Below are 23,803 nucleotides of genomic sequence, written 5' to 3'. Positions count from 1 at the left end.
GCTAAGTGAAGATCACAAGCATTTGTTTCGAGTCTTTTCAGAATAGTGATAAATCTGTGTGATTTTATTTTCAGCACAACAGGACATTGGATGTTGCTAAACTGTTTAATGTATGTAACATGTTACTCGATGATAAAAACGATGCATTAGTGAACTGAGCAAAAGTGAACTGACAAAAAGAACTTGTCTAAAAAAGATCCTTAAGGATAGGCCAAGATTGTTTGCCTTTGTTTTAATTATATCCAAATGGTGTTCTGACTAAAGATGTTAATAATTACAATGAGCAGTAMAACTCTAGAAAGAGTTAAATTTACTGGCAGGGTTTATCCTGCTGTAGTGTTCTGTTTGACATAGTTTCATAACCTCTTCCTTTCAAAAAATGTCAACTACTTTGTTTTATTTTTTTAATTTCTCCAATGTCTTAGCTGTGAAGAGAGACAGAGCATGGAAATTGTCAGGGATATATCACGTTTTGCATTCACATGTTCATGGTTTTCCTTAGGGTGACTGAAAGGTCAGAGAAGATGCTGCAGGAAGACTTTCAAGCAACAATAAATATGGAAGTTGTTTCAGAGGGTGGGACTGGCCTTCTGTTTATCTGGTACTAGAGACACTTTTGAGAGCATGTGATTTGTAAACGTTAGAAAATAATGGAATAATAATGGCCTTATCCATCTCCTACCAAGAAATAAGCAGCACTAATAAACTTAATCCTCAGCTCAGTTTTARCAGTATTTCCAAAGGCTCTTTCAGAAAATGTAAACACATTAAACAATGGCCAGAAACCCAATCTGCTCAGCAATCACAGATTTCTCAGTTGTGTGTTGAAGACATAGCAACCTAAATTACCCTTGAAATGACTCTTACTTGTTTCAAGTCATACACTTTTCCAAGCTGTATTTTTTTTGACAACTTCATACTAGTAGTACAAGGGCTTGTTCCAGACAAGGACTTAGCTTGGGTTTATGTTAACATATAATTTGTTAAAGTTTGTAATAAACATCCTTCACTGAGACTGGCAGAAACTGTAGGAAGGAAAACACCACCAYTAACTTTGGCTACTTGCTTTGATTCAGACCTCATTCTGTGATGTTTGTTATGAGAGTTCCAAAACTGCAGAGAAGTGATGAATTGTTGTGTCACTGAGACCAGATTTTCCAAAGCAGCCTTGTCCTTCTAGATTTTGGCTTGCAATGTAAATACTCCCAAGAGGCCTGGTGCTTGGATCGGGAAGTGTACTAGCARGCTTTCATTCAGATAGCAAGAAATATGCAATGCATCATTCAAGACCTTAGGTCTGAGCTGGCATCCTGTAATGCACTCACTGAAGCTGACGAAATTTTAGGGTGTACAGGAAGTGCCAGCTGAAGTCTTACAAATAAACCTTTAGTGAATATTTATGTAAATGTGGTAAACAGAAAAATGCCAATATGCACCTGCCGGTGGTCAGTCCGGAATTGCTACTCTTCTCAGGCCAGTTTTTATATCCTTTAGAATAATAGGGCCATCATTATTTTTCCAAACCTGAGATAGTTTCTCCTCTGTTAGTCACACAAAGTAAAAGCAGGTCTGTAATCTCAGTTCAGCTGCATTTGGAAACTAGTCTTGTTTGTAAGGATGGAAGCAAACCAGGAGGCAGGAACCTGTTTTTCTGCAGGAGCACTCAGTTTTTCCATGGTCACTCTTTTCTCTGCACTGAGTAGCTTCTCTGCACTGGGTAAAGGTTTTGACTCCTTCAAAGTACCCRTTTATCATTGGTACAGTTCAGGCTGCATCAATGACTTGGAAAGGGTGTTTTAGAAACTGCTGTGATATTGCACTCTGTGTGTGTTCTGTTTTATTATTTAAAACACAGTTGTAGTTGTTCCGGTCAGAATTGCTCATGRCATTGTTTGATACACTGAGCAAGCTCATAATGATTCAGATCCATTTCTCTGAAGTGCCAGCACTTTAAATAATTTAAAGCCATGYTTCCTGTTCTCCAAAAAGGAAGCTTAATCTCTTGCTTAACCACCCAGGAAGCTACTGTTCAAAGGTATTGGACAATGTTGAATTAAGTGGAAAACAAGTTGTTGGAATAAATTAAATAAATATTTCCTTGTAATAAATGGTGGCATTTTAATAATTAGTGAGAAGCCTTGTTTTTATAGATTTTGCATAACATGGCATATAAATAACGAAAACAGAAGTCTGTTTATTCAGCTTATAAAAGCCAATTTTACAGGAACAACAGATGGAGAGTGCCAGAGCCAGRAGAAAGTGAGTATTTTTTTTAAAGCTATGTGATCATGTAATTGAATGGATTAAATATGAGAATTCACAAAAATTTAGGTGCGTTAAGTTCTGTTCTCATTGACACTGGATAAATAATGTAATTTCTGCTTCCCCACACGTACACACTTCTAGTAATGTTGGAATTAACAGCATCACAGCCATGCATTCACCACGCCCCAAACTTCAACAGGACTTAAAATGATCGGTTCAACATAACCAAGTCTTTATGGAGGGAAATCAAAAAGCAGAAATCATTCTAAATTGCTGAAACATGATGAGTATTACCTTGTTAACATTTGTTTCATAAGCATGACCAAACCAGTAAAACAGAAGCGTGCCAGCATGTCAGAAAGAAGAGTGGGAAGTAGCGTGGGAAGAAGAGGGAATGACTGACCTTTTCATTATTATTGAGCTTGACAAAGCTGGAAATAGTTCCACCTTCTCCAAGTCATAGCATCTCAGAAGGAAATGAATTTTAAAAGCCTGTAGGAACAGCACCAAGGACTGTGTATGTCTATTGATGCCAACCAAACTGCTGTTCCTTTGAGGAGTTTCAGCATCCTTGGAGCTGGGTCCTGCTTTGTTTTAAATCATCTCCACCATTGCTTTTTCAATCAAATAATTTTATACGTGTTTTCTACCATGGGCTTTCTGTGTCACAAGCAGAGCCAGCCAGCACCTGCCTGAAATACACAGAGCACACTTCTGGTGCTTGCTCTTTGATTTGCTTCCTATGGCTACCTAGACACACAAACAGAACTACCTGTGACCAGCTTTCCTACCTAAGGTCTGGAGCAGATAATTTGAAAAATTCAAGGAAATTTAAGTGWCCAAGATTCATCTGCAGTGTCTTTTTCAAATACAACAGCAATTAGGCTTTCCATTTTATCSTAGAGATAAAATACATACCTGTTAAATCTGCTCATATCTCCTGYCACCCCATTGGAGATAAAAGCAGGCACTTGACTGGCTTTATTGAGGTCACACAATTGCTCTGATTCCTCTTTAGTGGAGGGTTCTTTTTCTGTGTTAAGCTCATATGTAAATACGGCAGCTTTCTTATGGCTTTGGCAGTATGTGACCAGCCATGCTGTCTCTAAGAAACAGCCAGYTTTCTATTATTTTTTTTATTGTAGTTTTTTACTGGGTTGGGTATCTTCCTCTTTACAAGCACCTTTCTGTCAGATTAACCAAAGACAGCCTTCTCCTGCCTTCCTGCAAAGTCCTGCATGGAACAGTCTCCTGCAGCCCACAGGTCTCACAGCAGTCACTCAATCGAGTGCACAAATTCTACTCTGACCTCTGTGTTTCTCACACTGATAYTAACAATCTCTTTGGGGAATTGGAAGAGACTGGATGGCTCAAAATATTATTGATGGACTGCTGAAGCTCTGGCTACATCTTTTGTAGAGCCATGAGGGAATTGACTGTGCACTCTCTATTAATCATCTTGTGGTTGAATCTCTCAGCTAATGCCGATGGCTTCAGGCCTCCATTTAGCAATTTGGTTAAAGACGGGCTGGTGGCAACTGGAAACTGAGACCAGCTGACTGCTGTATCCAGTGGTAACACGTGAAAATTGCTTGAGTGGTTTCAGTCTAAATTTTACTGGCAAAATCTCAGTATCTACAAAAAATTCACCCRAAGTAACTCCTAGTCAAAGGTTTAGGGCCAGCCAAGGTTTAAAGATGAGAAGGGTGAACTTGTCTCTTCCCAAGAAGTACTCTCTGTACACCAGCAATGAAATGCAAAGGGACACATTGATGTTAGCACCACCCAGGCTGTCAATATAGAACTTCTGTCCTCAGAAACACCAAATCAAGTTCATATGAATTTCCCACTCTTCTGAAACCACTTTCCCACCAGGCAGAAGAGATCACAAAACTGAAGAGCATTCCCCCCTTCTCATATCTCTGCAGTCTACTGTAAGCACTGTGCCTGWCACAATGTTCCCAGGAGGTTTCCTTTACCATCCTGTCTCATCTCTGCAAGCAGCTGCTTCCTTTTTTCAGAAGMGTTCTCGGAGACTTGCTTTGCTTATCAAAGCTAAACCACTGAAAAGCTGGTAAATGCTACGTTCTGTYGGGAAGATGAAATCCCACTGCAGATGGAGGGGTTTGCTTAACCTATAAAATAATTCTGGAACAGCTATTGCTTTGGCAAAATTCTAAWATGTAACAAAGTTTGATTGTTCTTGGCTCCTAATTTGCTTTCTTTAGGGCTGTAGCTGCTCCTCTCTCTGCAGATGTTGGTCCCATTACTGTTCATAGGAGTTAAATATATACAGATATTTAAGAGGGACTTGACCATTTACTCTAAGTGTTCCAAGGTCATTTTAAGTCTGGACCTTTTACTTTCTGTGTGCTCCACTAAGTGAGAACAAAACTTATGCAAGACTTCCTTGGGGAGCACTGGGCCTGAGGATTTTACAAGGCTAAAATTCAAATATGAGGCACAGCTGTTTGGACAGGAGTGTTGGAACTCTTTGTTTCGAACTACAGTGACCTGCTCAGCCTCACCAACACAAGAAACTCTGAAATTCCTGCACAGCTAATGAGTGGGACGTGAAAATTGCGTGGCAGGCAGTGACCAGTTTAGGGTGCTCTGGGATTTGCAGGTGGAAGGACTGYTCTTTCTTTTCCTTTCTCCCCCACWCACATTGCTTATACACATCATTSCATMCATGTGCAGGTTTRAATCTCTGTCCACCACCCAAACTGACCCAGTGAACCTGCTGCAGAGGGTAGCATTTCTCCCTTCTGCCAAGGACAGGTATTTTTGAGCCCCTGGTAACAGATAAGGTAAAAAGGGAACCAGYATGGGATAAAATAGTCAGTCAGTTTAAGCAGAGATAGACCTCCTCTTTTAAGTATTTCCTATATCCCTCTGGTAGTACACGTAGTTTTAAGTATATCATACATATTAAAGTGCTGCTTAAACTTTCCCTTTGATTTAGCTGCAATCCCACAAATATTTAGATATCAGCAATGAATAATTTTGCAGAACCAAGATGTGATAAGCTGGCTAAAAGCCAAATGTTAAATAAATAGTTAAACAGACTGGCAGCGGCCATGAGGGCTTGGAGATGAGGAGAGAGGTGGCTGCTGCTTGGCTGATTGAGCTTTCCTTGAAGTCAAAGACAGATCCTCTTATAACCCCTTACATTTAGAATCCAATTCTAAATCATGCAATCATCTAATTCAATGTCATATTCTTTGCAATAATTATATGTATCTATATATTAGTTATATGTATTATATATATTAATACCTGGTCACAACAAGATAAAGGGTATCTTGATCTGTTCCGAGTGTCCGACCTTTCACATTCATTTTGCTGTTGCAAAACGTGTGAAATGCTATGGAAAGATTGTGGAAAAAAACCACACTTTTTAATGTAATAATATAATGAACATCTTTGTATAAYCCAGATAATAGGAATTCCAACATTTGTGCTTACTATAAGATACAGCAAGCAAAGACTAAGTAAATCCTGATTTTTTAATGCAGAAATAATAATTTTGATTGCATCTTTGGYTGGGTATGACATGGAAACTGGTGATTATTTATGCTTTGCTCCTTTTTTTTTTTTAGTCTGCATTAAAATCCCATATGAGAAACAAATTTTTTGTCTAGGAACAAACTGTTACTTTTTTGGGGACTGGGCTCTAATTAGTTGGGTAGTAGGTCTGTTTCTTTTCAGCTGGGAAAACGCATGGAGTATAAAATCCAGATGGACAACACATGATGCTGGAACCAGCCACRGCCAATCAGCCACGTCACTCTGATTAAAAGAAACCTATAAGAAATTAAGCCAAAATCCAAACACAAGATAGTGAGAACAACAAACACTGCACTGTGGGATTTTATCACAGCCCTGGCTTCCCCACACCTTACTGAACATTCACCTGTTATTTAACATTCAGTAAGGTGTGGGGAGGCAGGCAGGCCTTGCAGAGGGATGGAGCAGCATCTGGAATCCCTAYGGATAACTGCAGGGATGTTTATTCTTCTTTGTTTATTATTTTGAGTGTGTGCTCTCTACTTCTTCCTCTCTTTGTCTCCCTTAGTGTAATATAGGCATATAAAGTAAGTCATCTGGCATATAAAGTAAGTCATCTGGAATTGTGCAACTCCTTCTGCCAAGAAGCTGGAAAAGCCTCTCTCCTGTGCAGAGAGGAAAATACGGACTCATTGCAACCACTGAGAAATTACAGAAATAGAGCATTTGTCTTTGGATTACATTTACATAGCGAAGTGCTGTGGCAAATAATTGTGCTTCTCACTGTTAAAAAACTCCTTTCATCATGCCCAAGGTGTTATGTTTATTTAAAACTTAAAATAATTTGTGTATTTTAAAATAACTTGAAGCCTGCAAAGTACATTAACAGGGCTCAGTGTCATACTTGCCTTCTCTGCCAATGGTGGCAGAGAAGGAAAAGGAAATAAACAGAGAGGAGCATCTTTTACAGTCTCATGGCTAGTGAAATGTTGTATTTGCTCTTTGGGRAAGGGCAGAGTAGCTGCAGAGCTGCTGGCTGGAGAGGAGCCGGCACTGTTTTTATTGGCAGGCGAGCCTGAGCGGCTGAAAGGTGGCCATTAACACCCTGACACGAAGTGCTGACAGGGCGATTATAAGATTAACACCCTGTGTTATATTAACAGTGTCAAACCCTCCCCTTACCTGTCAGGGAGGAATAATGGCACGAAGGAAAACATTATATACAAACGGAGATTTTAACCTGAAAATACCACACAGCTACTCTTTCAAATTGGTGTAAATATCTAAGTGACCTGTGAAAGCCCAAGAAAATGAAAGAACATATTTCAAATTAATTTTAAGTTGTAATTTCACAAATGTGCTTGGCCACTTGCCTTGCCAGTTTTATTCCACAACTGTCTCCCCTTCCCGTGTACGTGCATATATTTTAATTATATTTTATATTGTACACAATGATTCTGTATGTCCTATATGTTTGTAAGGCCTAGAGAATAAAAGCACAGCACATATCTTTACATATAATTCAGTTTCTAAACAAGATCAAGGCAGAGTCAAGGCATTCAAAACGATACAAAGTGCTCATGTGTTGCATAAGAAAAGTTCAGCTGTTTTAAATCAGATTTTGGGGGTTTTCAGAGAGTTGCAGTGCCAACAGATCAYGAGAGCTTAAAGGCTCTTGAAACCCCTTAACAAAGTGGATGTAGTTCACTTATGACTTGTCACAAGTTACTAAAGCGCCATCTGAAAAGTTCAAATGTCTCAAAGCAGATCCAACAGCAACATTTAATAACTAAACAAGGATAAAGGATGGATTTATGAGCACTGTTTGGTTTGGGGGCTCTTGGAAGACAGTGCAAAAAATTCACACTTTCAGAGCTTCTCTTAAGCTCTGCAAAAAATGGAGTATTTATTATCRCAACTGATGAGAATTGCCAAAGGTAGGGAGTTTCCAATAAACAGGATTCTAGTTTTAGGAACAACCTGTTGAAGTATTTGTATGTGTAATTTTATTACAGCATCTGCTTTGGCTGACACAAAGGTCTCCAGGGCAATTCTGAACTTTCAAGTCATCTATGGAATCGAATGTTTTAATCTACATATCTTTCCTACTTCAAAAAATTTGGAATATGACATAATTCAGAGAAAATTATGTTTAATCATGTTTTATTAATGATATTCAGGCAGTTTTCCATGCTGACAAGAGCCTCAGCATATTTTCTGAAATGTCAGAAATGCCTTTAGAGATTTTTGGCATTTTGAAAGATTTCTTTTTGAGGAATAATCAAGACACATTATCAAGAGAGTAGRGTATCCAGTGGTCTCATTTATAATAAATAAGATCAGGTGGCCACTAAAAAGACACTCAAACAATGAGATCTTGCATACAATAGTTTTCTGATTTTGTGTAATTTATGAAGGCTTTGTTTGCCAAATGAATGACACAGAGTTGAGCTAAAAAATGCTCTGTTGTTATATCTGTTCAGCAAAGGTGTAGTTCACTGTGCTTTGTTCTRCTTTTCTTAGCAGGCTTAAGGCACTTTGTAGGAGCCCTGTGTTGCATTTATGTGCCTGWGGAAGAAGACAAAACTCCTGTTTCACAGGCAAGGGAGGATTGTGCAGCTCTCCTGTTCTCTTTGCTGGGTGAGACAGAGACAAGCTCTTCCAAGTGCTGCTTTTGCAGGCAGCATTGAGGGGATTTTGGGCTTGGTCGTGCTAAAACCAGTGATCAGTGCATGCCACAAATTTGCTGTCTCTGAGCTCTGAATGGGAGCAGAGCAACAGGCTGAATCTGCTAATCCTGATCCYTTTCTTTCTGCAAGTCTTGGGTGTGACAAGGAGAGATGACGGCTCACACTCTGCCCCAGCCCAAGACCTCCTTTCACAGTTGCAAATCAAGACACACTTTGGCAAAGCTGAGGTGGCAGTCAACAAAAAGAAAGCCACAATGCAAAGAAAGCCACCAAATGGTTCATAAACTATGAAATCATGTGTAGACATGAAAGTGGGAGGGGAACTACCTAAGACCTTATTTACAAAAGGGCAAAGACATAAAAGATGACCTTCTGTGACCACTGAAGGGATAACTTCATCAGGATATATTTGTGCCAGAACATGACTCCTGCATGTCAATCATGCTGAAGTGCTGGGAAAYTCTCTGTAGCCACTTGCAAGGGGCTTTGAGTGAACAAAGTGGGGTTTTTTGGTTTGGTTTGGGTTTGGTTTTATTTATCTGATGCCTTCACTCACCGAGAATAAAATGAATATACACTCTTGAGCTAAGATTCATGGTCCTGCCACTATGCAGACCAGTCAAAGAAAAAGTTCATTTTAAAATGACCTGTGTAACCAAGTGTTATTTTAGCATTGTGTGACAAGCAGTTAATCACCTTAGTGCTTTTTTAAAAAAAAAAAAAAAGCCATGTATTGTACCTTTGCCTCAGACAAACTRCTGAGTGACTTAAACTCCACCTACATTAAAACCAAAATTCCTCCTCCCCCAGAAACAGCAKGTCTGTATTGTCAGTACACAGAAATCACATCTTCTGCAAGCCCTGCGTTATCTGTGATGTGAGGTGTGCATTGTCAGCTATAAKATGGGCTTGTTTTCCACGTTCTGGTTTTCCCAGAAAGGCAGCATTTTACATGTTGTACTAAGAAAGGATTTAATTAATGCTTATTTAAATTTCAGAAAGTAAAATGCAAAACTTTCTCCAATAAGTGTTGGCCKGCTTGGTGCAAGGTCACCTATGAGCATCAGAAAACAGTGGGAGAAGGTGGAACAGAGCCCACAAATAAGCAGCATTTTAGCATTGACAACTATTGTCTACATCACTGTCTTTTCATCTGCACAGCTTTGCCTTCCTGAACAGATGGCCAGGGAAAGATGGATGTTTAAGGCATTTATAACATAATATACAGAAAACATACTTTTCCCTATTTCAAAAATACTTTGAAATATTTGGAGACTTTGTTTTTATATAGTTGCTTGAGATGGATCCATTTTATTTTTTTCCTCTTTACTTGACAAACTGTTTTAAGCACATAAACAGATCACTGCTGCTGTCCTTTTTAGACTAAAAAAAAAAAACAAACCCAGATTCTTATATGTATGAGTGACACCATGGTGAATTTGCAATAGCAATACCAARGAAAAGAATTCTTGCTTAGAGTATTGCAGCTTGGAAATGGGCCAAGTCTGAACAGARTATTGAGGGATGACTACTGCCAGCAGCTGATTTTTCCCATATAACCCTCACAGATCCAGAGARGGAAGTTTACATCAGCATCCCCCAAGGATTGTGGATGGAATCCAAGCTTTGCCCACTGGATTGTTTGATGGCACAGCTCTGCTGACACCCACCACAGTACATGAACACTGATATGAGCCCCAAAGATTTTCCCATTCCCATTCCAACACCTCTATGCTGGATAGTGAACAAAATACTTCATGTTTGAGGAAAGGAATGAAGTAAAGTGTGCAGGGCAGCTCTGTCGGCTCTGTTGCCATTGTTGCTGTTTGTTTATTATCATCTGTCAGGATTGATGGGTGTCTAGAACAAAACAAGCCCTGGTTTTGAAAGGTTGCTTAATGAAAGAAACAAGTTTCAACTTTATTCTCTGCCTTCATGCAACCAGAGGTTCTGTTTATTTAGAAAGCTAACATTTATACAGATTATGCACTCACTGTGGTTCCTTGCCAAAAAACACATGACTGAAATGGGTCTTTCCATCAGTCTCTCAGTGTTGACCTGTGATTGTTTTTACAGGAACTGGATCTTTTAAGCAATAGCCTCTGGTAGAGTAAGGGGGAAAGCACAGCACCTTGTGCAATGGTTTGCAAATGGTGGTATRGGCAAAAGGGTGCATTGGGATCACTTGACTGACTAGGACTTGTTTGATTAGAATTGCAGTGGAGGTGGAAAGGGTGATCAGGAAAAGCTGGTTCACAGGAGCAAAGTCACCAACTTAAAGAAGTCAAATTTTCATGCAATGTGACACTTTTGATTGATTATGACATCCAAAAACTGTTCAAAGTGTTAAAAACTGTAAAMTAAGAATAATTAGAGATGGCAATTTGAGCTGGAAAAGTCACTGAGTAATGATTTAAGTTGTAAATTTGCTGTTGTTGTATGTGCTCATTATCCTGCTCTCAAAAATGTTTGAWATGTTTCCTAAATGAGCAGGGTTCTAAGAAAAAATTGATCAGATTGTGTTTGTGTGTGAATGCACATTTAAAAATCTTTTTAAAAAGAATGGCAAATTATAATGCTCAGAATGATCTGCTGGGCCACATCCTTTGTAATAACACATTATCTTGAGGTGTGAATATCCAGTCTGACAAATGCTGTGTTTATCAGCCAGTGGGTAGAAATGATAATGAGGCATGTGATTACAGAGTGCTTAAAWACTCTTGATTTTTCTCAGTTGAATGTCTTTCCTGGGAGACAATGGCTTTCCTATGGAACCACTCTCCAAATTAAGGATGAATGAAAAGAGAAACATTTTTCTGCTTTCCAATATTTTTCCAGCTGAGAAACAGTGACAARGCTKAAGAATGTGATTTTTTTCCCCYYCMMMWTYYYMMMMYTTTCTAAATGTTTTCCAACTGGCAAAGCAGCCACTGTTACTTTGTGCTCTTTCCTGCCTTTTCAGCAAAAGTTGGTTTAAGGGACAGGAAAGCCCTGTTTGAAAACWGTGCTAGTATTTCTCTGTTCTGAACTATTTTTGGAGACAAGAGCAGAATCAAATTATTTTTCTTTTCATAACTATGAAATGAACAATCCACCACTTCAGAAAACATCCTCCTTTGAACCATCCTTCCCAAGGCGCGTTTTTAACTGTGGTTATTTTTCACTCACCTTTATGTAGSAATCTTCAGTTTGGCCAAACCTATCTTACAGAGTCACAGTCTTCTAACAGATTTTTTGGTGTTTTCCTTTCAATAGACATCTGTGGGCTGATTTGCATCAGCAAAGTGTTCATTAAAAAGGATTAAGCACGGTTAAGCRCTGTGGCCCCATCAAAGAAAGTGAGGCTAAACACCAGGCACCTTCCCTYCATTGAAGGTGCCCACCCAAGCGTCCTAATTTGGGGGCCTTTTGCCTCCCATACATCAGGAAAGCTAAAACTTTTCATAACACAGCACAAATTACCGCCTCAGCAAGGGAGTAAATAATCACTGTTGACTTCTCTCCTGCACAACGTTTACCCCAGGGTTGTGTGTTGGTGGCATGAAATGTGCTGTGACTTGYGGGGCAGAGGGTGAGGTGTGGTCAGCTGGCTCTTCCTCTCCTCAGGCATGCTTGTCTTTCCCCTTTTTTCCACACAAAGCAAGATTTWGGTGCCTAAATTGCTTTGTTCATCCCTTTATCAATGGCTGTACCTGCTGTGGACCTACGTTGGGCTCAGCTCCCTCTCACCTTGGGGAGGTCTCACATTATGGGGATGTTTCCTGAGGCCCAAACCAGGCGGAGAAAAGCATGACCTGGAAACACATCGAGGATTCCTTGCCTTTCATCTCCTGTGCTTTCATTTCCATCGAGGAGGAGGAAGCTGGACTCATTTCTTTGAGTAGGCTCTCCSCATTTCACAGACAGAGGCAGGAAATGGTGACTAACAGCAGGATCCAGAGGTGGGTGAATCTGCTCTGCAGAACACCCACAGCTGCCCCAAAGTGAGGAAAATATTGCATTTGAATGTTTATTGCTGAGCTGGCCCATTTCATCAGGTCACTCTTTTCCACTCTGATATGTAAGTGCTGCAATTACCTGGCATGCTGCTGTAAATGAAGATTTCTCTTGAAGAAAGAGAAAAGGAGGATCCAAAACTTCACTATATTTCCTACAATCCTACAAAGTTTACTGAAGTGGTTGTAGGGTTTAGCAGATTGTCATCCTRTAATTACATGTTGTGTCTCAAGACTTACATTAAAGCTGGGGATGGAAGACTTTAAATAAATAGCTGAAATGTGTAAGACTCCCTTTATTCAGAAAATCTGCCTGGAAAGCTCATAAGACAAGGCTTTCCTGTGAGATTTTCTATACTTCCTACTTGAAGAGAGGCTGGAAACCTGAGAAGAGTCATTCTGTTCCAGCTAAAGAGGGTAGGTGCCAGGGGTTTAGGAGGCTTGGGGAGAGGCGAGGGGAGGAAAAGGGAGTTACACAGTTTATTTCAGAAATTTGGGTTCATCCTGAGTTTTTTTGGAAGATTTTAGGACTCATTTTTGTTTTGTCTGAACAAATTTCTTCCTTTCTATTTTGTCTAAATCACCTGGCTGAAGTACAGCCTGAGCTTGGCTTGCTTGAGAAGCCACACTGAATTAATAGGTCTGTTCACAAAGCCCAAGTTGAATCCTGTTTGTAAATCCCTGCAAGAGCTAATGTGCTCCACTCACCTCCTGCCAGGCACATGGAACCTCTTCCATACTGCACCAGCTCGGCCCACGTTACTGGAGATGAACTTGACCCAAATCCAGAGCTGAGCTTTGCTTCCAGGATGGTCTTTGGTCCAGGAACATCMGTCAATGTGAGCTTGTTTTGATGTGAGTCACTCCATTTTCCAAAAGAACAGCTTCATTTCCCTCTGCCARTGCTGTTTAAGGCATCTGAAATTCAATTTTCAAAGTGGTGAGATAGCATTCAGAACTGATAACCCCCCCACAGCTTGGAAACTTATGACCTGAAATTGGCTGGCTCTTGGATGGGAGACCATCTTAAGCAAAAATTAGGGCATGAAAAGCAAAGCACCTGGCAAATTCTTTACCATATTTTCTCCCCTGAAGAATGAAGTGCACACAGAGGGACCAGAGGGACTCTATGCCCCCTCAGAGGTACATGATGCCTCAAACTCCAGCCTGTCACCCCAAAAAGTGGCCTCAGCAAGATGGCAGCAAAAACATGACTTGTAAGAAAAATCCATCAGATTTTAGTTTGGCTTCAACCTGTAAATGGCACACAAAATGACTTCTGCCATTGTTTTGCTGCCACCCATCTCCACAGCAGTGATGGGTGCTTTAATTTTCAGGTGCCTGTATTGAAATAAGGCAGAATTAAGATTTTTTTTCAATCCCTCAAATGCTTTCTCTCTCAAAACAAGTTCCTGCTACAGCCAAGGCTCTTCCAGGAGAGTAGCTCTGTCCTATACTGTGCTACCAAGAATAAACACTCCATGAGCATTAAGTGCCAAAAGAGAAAAAAAGAATCCCTCCTTTTCATTTTTTTCTTTCCTTGCAAGGCCCAACATGCTGTCTTTGGACAGATTTCAATCCTGCTTTAATTCATTAAAAAAGTGAAACAAAATCACCATTTACATCCTTGACAGCTGGCAGGTTTTATGTGTTCTTACTGCTCCTGCCAAGTCAAAAAAAAAAAGTTTTCATTCAGCTCTGTCATGGATCTTTGGAGTGCTGGAAGTGTGAGAGATGTCAAAATGTACTCATAACAATGACATACAGTACCTGAAGGCAGGAACGTATTATGCTAATGTACTGGTGTAAAGGAAGTTACAATTCTCCTTTTCACTGAAAAAACAAAACAAAACAAACCAACAAAAAGCTCCATGACAACATCAGAAAACAGACCATTATTGAAAGAGGCAGCATTTTGCCTTCCTCAAAGCCATCTGACATGTTCCAAGAGCTTTCTGTTCACCAGATTGCATTCCAGTCTATACCAGGGGGGAAAAAATTAAAAAAAAAGAAAAAAAAAAAAGAAAAAAAAAAGAAAGACAAAAATCTGGTAGCTTATTAGCATTTCTTGATTCCTGTTGCTCCTTGAGGTGAGGCTGGTCATGCAGTTCAGGTGCTGGGATGGGCTGCCAAAGTGCTACCGGCAAATCCTGCTGCTGCAGACCTGGGGAACTCTACTCTTCCCTACTGCATATCAGGTCCAGGGAAAGTCACAATTTTCAGCCCCTATGTGGTTGTATTTGCAACATGCCACAAACAGAGAAAATAGAAACATTATAGTGATTACAAGACAGTGATTATAGTGCCCTGCAGCTACTTTGGTACCAAACACGAGCAGAAATGCCATTTGGCTTTTAATGGGGGAAGAGATAAACTAGGAATTGGCCCTGCTGATTTTGGCCCTGTTGCATTTCCTTGCCTGGCTACCCACTCCAAGGAAATGTGAGTTAAATCCATCTAAGCACAAGAGCAAGAGGTGAAACTTCCCGTTTCACCCTGCACAGATGTTTATATTAGAGAGAAGCCCTTTTGGAGAAAAAAGCAGAGAAGCACCCCATGGTATAATTACAAGCCATGAGCACACCCCTGCTATCATATCCAGAGGCATTTGGGAGGGAGCTGCTGCAGCTTTGAGAACCAAATCCTCGCTCAGGAAGGACAGATGCCAGATCATTATTCTTGGCTATAAGACAGAAAATACCTTATGGGCATAAGATGCTATTTACTGCCTACAGTACATTTCAAAGAACGCTATCTTGTCAATCATGCACTCTTTGTATTGCTTGACTAGGTCATTTTAATTTTGCTGTGGTTAGTTATTTTGGAATCAGTGTTATTCTTACGATCAGCTATCCCTTATCTACCGTGGTGAGAATAGCTTGGGGTTGTGACTTAAAGACCACAAGTATGACTAGTCTTGGCTCTGAACCTTGGAGACCCATAGGCACAGTCTTTTCTTACAGAATGCAATCACTGTGGCATGCACACAGCCCTGAGCTATTTCACTTATTAAGCCAGCAACTGCTTAAAATGGCAAAGCTGCTCTTGGAAAAATCAACTTGCTGCTTTTTGCCTGTACAAGATCCCTTTTGATACACATAAATTTTTAGAAAATCTAAGCCTGGGGCAATTGTCTACCTCTGAGATACAGTTACAGCAGGATAATGAGGAGACTCTCAGTTACACTGCTGTGCTCATCTTCACCCTCATTGTAGATGCAACAGGCAGAAATGATTTGTTCTCTGCCAGAGCTACTTCAAAAACCTCACACCGATGGAAATGTGGCTTTTGTGTGCATATMTGGTGTCAGGGAGATCCAGAAAAACACCAGCTGAGGGAGCAGGAATAGTGTGGCGTCATTTACCAGAACTAGTTCTGGGAAGTTTCTGGAATTCTTACCTGTGAGGGTGGTGAGGCACTGGTGCAGRTTTYCCACARAAGGTGTGGATCAACCATCCCTGGAAGTGTTTGAAATGAGGTTGGATGAGACTCTGAGCAATCTGGTCTAGTGGAAKGGTAGAGCAGGGSGGTGGAATGAGATGATTTTTCCAAGCTCCTTTCCAACCCAGCCTAGTCAATGATTCTCTGATTATCAATGCTGTTTCTCAGAAATCCTGGGCTGTTCCAATCAGAGCCACTGGAGAGGCGATGGAGATGCTGTGTAGGCTGATCAGCAGAGAGTTTTCTCATGAAATCTTTCATCCACTGCTTCTCCTTTTCCATGTATAACCATAGTCATGTGTTTCCTGCCCCAAACCTGGCCTTCAGCTCCCCTTCCTGAGCAGTTTTCAGTGCATGGCATGCTGGCTTGCTGTCCCCATGGGCAGCAGTGCCTCTCACCAGGCTCTGATGTGAGGCTGGACATGTGCAAAGTGCTGGCAGCTCTGGGAACCGTCGAGATAAAATGCACTCTCTGAAAATTAAGATTACTCTTATTACTGAGCTGAGGTGGAACTGTTTATTTTATTAGGTATCTTTTCAAATCATTTAATTATCATATTAGTTTTGTTCATAGCTTATATTCTGAGGGCACAATTGTGTGAGTGAAAGAAAGATTGCCTCCTGCCAATTTTACTGTACAAACATCCTGAAGCTYTCTCTGCCTTAAATATATATCCAGAAGTGGGCTGAATGTGTGTGGGAAGCAGAGAAAAACTTAGCAAACAAAAGGAGCTCTTAGCCATGGTCTCTTTTAGAGACTTTTATTAATTTATAAAAGAGCTAATCATCCTTTGAAGACTGGGAAAAAAAAAGTACTCTGCTCAATGCTGATCAAATGGCTCCCCAGTTGTTTACAATCAATAAGATTTTGCTTCGACCTTACCAAGGTAAATATTAAAAGAAATAAAAAAAATCACAGAATTCTGCTGTTCCACATCTGGGAAAGCTCTGTTTTTCCACATGAAATATATGACAAGCCTGGAATATTGGGACTGCCAAAAAGCGTATCTCCACGCCATATAAACAGTGCAGTTGAAAAAATTATGACCTTATGAAACTTATAGCCAGCAGAGTTATTGAAAAATTTTATATAGGGATATAGAGAAATTGGTAAATAGAATTGCTATCTAGCATGTTTTGTGGAGGTTTTTTAACATATATATTTATATATTYCCAGTTATTCTCCCTTTGGGTCATGGAGTTAAAAATGCAATGGTCCAAGAATTCAGAAATATTTCTAGAAAGGAMAAAAGCAACCTTCAGAAGATGAAATCCACTGCAGAACACTACAATGTGTCAAAATTATATATTTCCTTTACCTCCTTCCAAAGAAGGAACCACAGTGTTTCATCTGAAMGCATTTTGGTCACAATGCAGCGATGCATTTTTCACAACTGCATTTTCCAGGTGATATATTTTTCTCTCAAGAGGCTTGGTCAATCCTCTCCCTCCTCCCTCATCTGCTGGTATATCACACTGGAAAAGCATCTCCTCTCTGCTGGAAAARCCTGTGACCACTGTGTACTCTAGGTCAGAAAGCCTCAAATGGCATCAGCTCCATATTCCCAGGCAGATGCTGCACAGGGGGACAGGGATGTCCCACAGCAGCTGGGGACCATAAAGCACCTGCCTGGAAGCTGCTGTGCCTCTCCCAGTGACCCCAGCTGCAGGAGCATTGCTATCTGTGAGGCCCTGGAATGTTCCTCACCCAGCTGTGCTCCTCTGGATGCTTCCCAATGGACTGGAACAGGACTGCTGACAGCATGGTGACACGAACCTTGGCCAGCTGACAACCAAAATTTGCCTCCACACACTCTGGATTGGACCCGGTGTCCTTCCTTTGACCCTCAGCTCCTTCCTCTGGCTCTGAGTAATGAGTGTAAGCAATCTCATCTATTTCAATATATCTTTTCCCTATTTTTCTTCTAGCAGAGAGGATATCTCTCCTTCATTGTTTATAGTCAGATTTGTCTTCCAGAGAAGTGGACACAGCTGGTGGRGCGTTGATAAACCTGAGCTCATCCATTGGGAAGGGTTCATGGAATACTCAGTATTTTTCAGGTAACTTGGGATAGCAACATCCTCGCAGCTGGAAGATTTTCTTTCCAGTACCTGAATAAAACACACCTGCTGAAGAGCATGATCCTATACTGGATCCACAGACTGGACACACTCGGGCCTTATCCTCTTGTACAATACAAAAGAAAAAGGACAAAAATACTTTACTGAGCACTGAATTTCCCAGGAGAATATGSCTGAACATTTCTGCAGGTAAGTCACCGTTGTTTGCATACTCTGTTTGCCTCAGATTCACCCTCTCCAGCCCATCTGTAGTATTGYACTTCAGACAGTAACAGTCATATCAAACATTACACAATTTGGAAACCCAGGATGCTTTTTATCCCAAGATTTCTTGAGTAGGTCACTGGCATGTTTTCCCCTTCAATTGTATGTCAAGAATGGTTGCAGAAGAGAGTCATTGGTGGGGTGGGCCACAGTGCCACCCTATTATCAATGTTACCATCAATATTATCAGTGTAGGACAGCAAAGTTCTTCTCCTGTGTCTGCAGGAGAAAAGTCTTAACTGCAAAGGCAGAAGCCTCTGYAATAGACTAAGAAAATCTCCTTAAATAATTGTGCGACAGAGAGATAAGCAGTTCTTCTCCCTGAATCGGATATTGTGCACCATGTTTGTGTCTCAACAACAAAAATGATCAAGGTGAAATCTGGAGAGATTTAAGATGCAGAACTAAAACGCCAACGAGTCTCTGCTGACTGAAAAGGTTTTTGTCAATGTGGGGCCAAAGTTACACACTACCATGTATAATCAGACAATCAGCATGTCAGATAAAATTAGAGAATCTTAGGCTTTTAAATTGCCAATTGCTCATTTTTTAGTGTTTTTTTATCTCTGTTTCATTTTATCTGTTATTATTTAAAAACTGTGATTTTTTTAGCTCTGTTGCTCTGAGCATCTCCCTGYTGTAAAGACTGCTGAAAACTGAGTGGTGATCACAAAGGAAGGATTTTTCTCTTCCTCAGCTTCCCACCAAGCAAAATGTCTACAAATGAACACAAAGGGCAAGGCAGCAGCTTGCAAAAAACACAAAGTCAAGCTTACCTGTGGCCCACCTCTGCAGCAATCTTGTTTACACATCAGCACCTCAGGAACAATCCCTACTTCATTCACATTCCTCAACACCAGCCTTTATTATACGGTGCACCACATCCTTAMATTAATTAGCACCTCACCGGTAGGCTGAGGATCATTTTTCAAAAGGACTGCATTTAACAAAATAAAACAAATCTCTTTTTAGTTTGAGCAGCATCACTACTCTCCCTCTGTTCAAAGTAAAGGGGGTCAAATTGTTGCTTTCCTCTGTAAACCAGCAATGSAAATATTTCCCATCGTGGGGTGGTTTTCACTTGCCTACCACCTTTTGCCTGAATATTTGAAAGGACTTGGCAAAGCAAAGGGTGGGGAAGGATATTGATTTTTAAAMWTTTTTCTTCAGTTTATCTGGGGAGCTGGAGGCAAAAAGGGTTACAGGATGAGTCATGAGCAGATTCTGGTTTTGTGGGCTCKTGGATTATTCTCCCCAATAGATAATCCAACAAATGCAACAATTTCACTGCAACTCAAAATTTAGTAACAGCTGGGGAGCCAGAGAGCTCTTAATGGCAATGAACAGGATGTAATCAGTTGAAATACGCTGTGTTCCTTTGGATGCTTTGCAAGATGATCTTTCCTTTGTGGGAAAAACCCTTAATAGATGGGGCTTAAAGATTTCTTTTCTTGTTTTTTAAACAAATTCTGTAGAAAAAAAAAAATTCGATTTTGTGTATAAAAACTGCTTAGATTTGTCATTAAAATACTGTGGCTGAAAAAATGAAAACAAAACATAAAAATATTGACTGTTTTTGATTTTGCTGGTGGGTCACTCAGCTGATGTCATGCCCAGAGCAGGAAAGAAGGTAAGCTTAGAAAAACACAGTATTGCCTCTGGAGTGCAAACTTCTTTTCTGGATAAAACTGTTTATCTAAAATGGGGAAAAAACAGAAAAAGAAACCTCATTCCTCCCTCTCCAGGAGTCTCCATAGGGCCAGCCCCTTCGTTGTGGGGCACCTAACAAAGCAATTCAATAATTTGTCCTCACAGGCCTGGTAAAGGCCTTTTAAAATCATCCCAAATAACCTCRGAAAGGAAAAGCTAATTTTCTGCTTTCAGTTCAGCCCTGTTTTGGGTGAAACATGTCAAACCCTCATGGAATGCTGTGTTGTGGCAGTGCCTTTGTGACACCAGCAATATCTGTGTTTTGTAAGGAACTTTTAGGGCTTCCATGTGGCAAATTGGCAAGTACATGTTCCTTCCCCATGAAATACTCCTGTGCTGTGAGAAACTGTGAGTGCTGGTGGGTTTTTAACACCTGGGAGGAAGACTAATGCTACATCACTAATGAAGATGGCAGAACTTACCCGAAAATGTCGTGMTCTCTGGGATCCAGATTGTATGGAGCAGCTGGGCTTTACTCAATCCTCTCACACAAATCTCTCTGCTACTCTTATAGACCTAAAAACAAACAAACAAAAAAAATAATGAAAAAGGATCTGGCAAAACCATCACAAAGGGACTAAGAGCTATACTGGAGGTATCTCCCCTGCAGGCATTATTCTTCTGAACAGGGCAGAGTTTAAGGCAAGTCAAAAGAAAGCTGCTCATCTGGAAATAATGGTACAGGCCAGAAAGCTCTCACAGTGCATGGCTCCCTGGCTGTRTGCTCCCTCCAGCCAGCACCACAAAACAAAACACAAACACAGATCAGCTGCAAATTATTTATTATTATTATTACTCACTTGAATWATTATTATTATTATTRTTGTTGTTATTATGCTCAGGCCATTGAAGACTGTGGTTTAGTGTCAAGGAGGTGAGGCAGCGGTTTCAGGGATGTTTTTGGGAAGGGAATATTCATGCTCCTCAAACCTCTCACTGTTATCCCGTTTTCCAAGGAGTCCCATAACCTCTGATAATGCACTCTAACAAATTTTTGCCATCATATGTCAAAATCATCCTGAGAAATTTCCTCCAGGCTGAACACAAGGGCACACTTTTGGGTGGTTGTGGCCACAGTGAAAAATGTGTACTTCCCTGGCAGCAGTTTTTGCCTTTGGAATATATTTGAAAATACAAGGAACGAGGTGTCCCTGTTTGCTTTTCACACTGACAATGGCCAGAGCTCAGGTTACAATTACATCAAGTCCCTACTAAGAACACCAAGGAATAAAAATGGGTGGCTTCCAAGTGAACGTTCACTTTCCAACAAACCTGATGCTATTCCTGCAATATTTCCCCAGGATGATGTTTCCCCCTTCCACAAAATCATTAGATTGGTGGGTAATGGAGAATGAAAAAGATAGATCTATTCAGGTAGGATACATATTTTTTGATGGCAAGCTAGGCTACAGCTCTTCCCAGCAACTACTGGGACCTAAAGCACATCAGTCTCAAGAAGAAAAATCCCTATTTTCCAAATTGATGGATATTTAACTTCCTCTTACACTGGAAAAGATATCAATGCACTTGTGTTGAATTAACTTGTTGAACATCAATAATGAGCAAACCCAGTAATTTCTCTCAAACTTAATGTGTTAATAAGGATACAATTAAATGTACTCTTGGTCTAAACCATTTCAAGTTATAGAGGAGAAGCCTTAACACCCAGGGACACTCTATGCACTGCACTCACCTCATAAAATCCAGTGTTTTTCTGAAACACCTAATTTCAAGTGATAGAGCCACACCACGGCCAGCCAGATGGAACAATAATGTAAAGGATGGTCCTAAACCAGTTGTATATTTCTGAATATTTCCACCTCTTTACACTAACTGTATTTTCTTTGATTASAACTCAGTTTTTTYCCCTTTATGCTGCTGAGAAAGCCTCCCTCMCAGTCACTGTTTCCTTTACACCACTGATTAGTCACCTGCTCCCCTGCTTGTGTGGAGTTCTCATGTGAGTGTGAGAAAGCAGCATGAAGAAACCAGGGAAAATATGAATGCAAAACCACAAAGGAAGTGCAGGCATCACCAAGGCCAGGTGCAGGCTCTGAAACTGGATGTTTTCAAGCCATTTTAGGATCAAGTTGTGGTTAATATTGTCATTGTTGGGTTAACAGGCTTGTTATGCTCTGAGCTCGGGCATTACTTCTTTTAAGGTACATCCTAAGAGATTCAAGTTCCATCTACCAAAGATATTCAGAAGAAAACATCTGGCTGTGAAATTCCATTGGGAACCAAAAGGCTGCTTATTAATAAATATAATCTACACACCCACCCATCCACCCACATATATATATATATATATATATATAATAAAAAAAATCTTAAGCTCTTTGAGCAGAATCATGGAAATGGGATGATTTACTGTAGTTATTGGTACACAATTCCCCTCACTGTGTCCTCATTAAAATGCAGAAAAACTAGATAATTTTCAGGTTTTATTATTTCTGCCTCCCTTTGTGTTCCATCTCTTCAATATTTGCTACTCACCTGCCTCCTGTGGCTGATCATTCTCACAGGGTACACTGTATTTCCTACCAGCCCTTTTCTCTGCCATGCCATCCTGTCCCATCCCATCCCATCCCATCCCACCTGAAGGTGTCCAGCCCAAAGCCACCAGGGTGAGGACTATGCCAGCTGCTCCCTGGGGAGCTTCAGTGCCCTGTTTGAACTCAGAGGGGAATCTGTGCCCAGCCATCCAGAGCAGCTGCCAGCAGCAACCCTCAGCCCATTCATGCTCCCACCCCTCCCGATTTGCTCCAGCTGCCAGAGCTGTTATCCCTCCTTTCTTTCCCCCTCCCCAGGCATTCAGGGCCACAGCTGTTTGATCAGGTCACGGTCCCATTCTCTCAGAGCCACTGGCACCAGCATGAAAAACCACTGGTGAAGAGATCAGATTTCCATTCCCATTCCTTTTCCCCCAACAGGGAACTGTGCCCTGTTCATCTGAGGGCACAGYGACCATCAAGGCTACATGGTGACTGCTGGTGGACCAGCAAGGCACACCCCCTAAAGTCCATATATTCTCTTTTTCATTTATTTTCCCCTCTCATTGACCCCTCCAGAAGGATGAGCAGGTGAGCAGTGCCAGGGAGTGCTGGTCACGCTAYTGCTCCTTCAATCACATCATGAATTATAAAAGCAGATCACTGTGATTGAGTGTGAGGTACCAGGAAACTTTTGCATACCCCTCATGTATGATCTCATGCAGACAAGCCACCTGTTATGGGCTGCAGCAGTCATAAACYGGTCTGGGAATGCTTGGGTAAAGAAGCATCTTCTCTGTTGTCCCAGGAGCTGATCTATCTGTTTAAAATATATATCTACTCTGCAGAAATTGCCTTAAAAATATTAACTTGGTGATATTTTCCATTAGGTATTCCTGACCTTTCCTTGCTCCTCYGTGTGTGCAGACCTATGTAAGTATATGTCATAAACTGCAGGGAAAAAAAGTGAGCACTGAAATATAAATGCAACTGTTCAGGTTCAGTGGGAATCATAAAAGATAGGAAATCATAGAATGAATTATTGTTAAAGAAAGCCCAATCAGCAACCAATAAGTAGCAAGGAAGTTTTAAAGTCTGTTGTAAATTTGTCCATGACTCYAGTTAAATAGCTTTTCATAGGCAACAAAAATATTTGAAATTTACCTTCCCGGCTTCTATCTTTGCTAACAAAGTTGTTAACAGATTCTATAGGGGATCAATGATTTTACTTTTTTAAGTGCAAAAATGGAGTTTGCCACAGACATTCCTGCTTTAATTTTAATTCTTTACTGATAATATCAGAAAATAAATATTGATGCATTAAACTCTTTAAAAACTTTTCCCCTCTTCTTTT

At 40.6% G+C, this 23,803-nt stretch overlaps 1 long non-coding RNA gene across 1 annotated transcript in view; it reads right to left on the bottom strand.

Moving 5' to 3' along the window:
* Window positions 1–13,620, bottom strand: part of LOC130579954 (uncharacterized) — a 29,289-nt gene extending 15,669 nt beyond the window's left edge. Inside the window, exon 1 of the long non-coding RNA XR_008966067.1 lies at window positions 13,169–13,620. This is a non-coding gene — a long non-coding RNA (uncharacterized LOC130579954). The remainder of the gene's footprint in view (window positions 1–13,168) is intronic.
* Between the last annotated feature and the right edge of the window lie 10,183 nt (window positions 13,621–23,803).

Source organism: Malurus melanocephalus, unplaced genomic scaffold, assembly GCF_030028575.1.
Source record: "Malurus melanocephalus ecotype Western Australia unplaced genomic scaffold, MMel_1.1 scaffold_304, whole genome shotgun sequence".
Classification (NCBI taxonomy): domain Eukaryota; kingdom Metazoa; phylum Chordata; class Aves; order Passeriformes; family Maluridae; genus Malurus; species Malurus melanocephalus.
This window is presented reverse-complemented; position numbering and strand designations above follow the sequence as displayed.